Here is a 2,219-nt window from a genome sequence, read left to right as displayed (position 1 = left end):
TTTTTTTTTTTTTTTTTTTTTTTTTTACAATTTACAAAACGGCATTCTTTGTTAAAAGACATTGCTAACATATGGAAGAGTACGGAAGAGGACTAGGGCCAAGAAAATTATAAAAAATAAAACCATCTTGAGATTAAAGTCATTATAATGCAAGATTAAACTCACATTTTTTCAAGAAAAAATGTCGAAATAAAATGTTGAGAATAAACTCATATTTTGAGAATAAACTCGTTGAGTTTCGAGAAAAAAAACGTTTGAAAAAAAAAAAAAAAGTCCAAATAAAATTTTCGTTACCAAATTTGAATGCTGTAAACATTGTAATAATAAATTTGTTTACTCTTGATGACAGACAAATATGCATACAGTTTATTTATATTTGCTTTACCTTTTTCTGAAATATCATTACTTAGTGAACAATTAAGTGTGATACATAAATATGTTTTTCAGGAGATTCCATTCTGTTTCCCAAAAAGTGGATGCTGGCCTTGGAGGGGAAGGTCGTCACAGAGTCCAGTCCCCTCCAGCAGGACTTCACCTCCGCCCTGGCTGCCTTCTTTGGGTCATTTTATGTTTTCAATGTGGAATACCAGGAGGACGCAGCCTCAACCTTGGAAGTTCATCCAGAGGTAAATACTCTTCACTAATTCTATGTACACCACTGGTCTAAAGTTTTTGAATGGTAAGATTTTTAAATGTTTTTAAAAGAAGTCTCTTCTGCTTACCAAGGCTTCATTTATTTGATCCAAAATACAGCAAAAACAGTAATATTGTGAAATATTTTTACAATTTAAAATCTTTGTTAAAAGACATTGCTAACATATGGAAGAGTACGGAAGAGGACTAGGGCCAAGAAAATTATAAAAAATAAAACTTGATTGAGATTAAAGTCATTATAATGCAAGATTAAACTCACATTTTTTCAAGAAAAAATGTCGAAATAAAATGTTAAGAATAAACTCATATTTTGAGAATAAACTCGTTGAGTTTCGAAAAAAAAAACGTTTGAAAAAAAAAAAAAAAGTCCAAATAAAATGCGGATAATAAACACTCACGTCATGTTCATTTCCTCTTGTTGGACAGTGTTAATCAGCGTCTGCAGTCAGGGGTGCCGCTAGCAATTTTGGGCCCTATGAAAGAATATGGGGTTGGGCCCCCTACCGCACCAAACATACACTATATTGGCCAAAGAATTGGGACACCCACTTCTAATGAACAGGTTTGACTACTTTAGTAATTTCCACGATTGCTGCTCAAGAAACATTTATTATTATTATCAATGTTAAAAACAGTTGTGTACAATTTTTTTCAGGATTATTTGATGAATAGAAAGTTCAAAAGAACAGCATTTATCTGAAATATAAAGCTTTTGCAACATTATAAATGTCTTTGTCACTTTTGCTCAATTAAATGCATCCTTGCTTAATCCCAGCTGAACACCTCTGGTGTGACTTTAAATTCAGACCTTGAGCCAAAAACTCATCACCAAAGACCAATGACTTGTACATACATATGGACAAAAGTATTGCGACACCCCCTTCTTTAGAACAGAAAAAGGCACTTCCACAACTGTGGCAACAAACCATTAGGCCACAACTTCCCCCGTGGCCTCATGGTTAGAGCGTCGGACTCGTAACCCAAAGTTTGCGGGTTTGAGTCTCGTACTCGCAGGGATTGTAGGTGGGGGGAGTGAATGTACAGCGCTCTCTACCACCTTCAATACCATGACTGAGGTGCCCTTGAGCAAGGCACCGAACCCCCAACTGCTCCCCGGGCGCAGCAGCAAAAATGGCTGCCCACTGCTCCGGGGTGTGTGTTCACGGTGTGTGTGTGTGTTCACTGCGGTGTGTGTGCACTTTGGATGGGATAAATGCAGAGCACTAATTCCGAGTATGGGTCACCATACTTGGCCACATGTCATGTCACTTCACTTCTTCACTTCACTTCAACAAAGATGGAAACATAATATGTTTGTATATATATATATTTTTTGGCTCAAGGTCTGCATTTAAAGTCACACCAGAGGTGTTCAGCTGGGATTCAGTCCTGTTAGAATAGAAAAAGGTCCTGTCCAAACTAGTGGTATAAAATTAGAAGCACACAATTCCCTAGAATATCATTATATGATTAAACATTAAGATTTGTACTCTAAATCTTACTAAAGTAGTCAAACCTGTTCATTAGAAGGGGGTGTCCCAATACTTTTGGCAAAATAGTGTACA

The sequence above is a fragment of the Sinocyclocheilus rhinocerous genome, unplaced genomic scaffold (assembly GCF_001515625.1).
Source record: "Sinocyclocheilus rhinocerous isolate Xijiao unplaced genomic scaffold, SAMN03320098_v1.1 scaffold1961, whole genome shotgun sequence".
Taxonomy (NCBI): Eukaryota; Metazoa; Chordata; class Actinopteri; order Cypriniformes; family Cyprinidae; genus Sinocyclocheilus; species Sinocyclocheilus rhinocerous.
Note: the sequence above shows the minus strand (reverse complement) of the source record.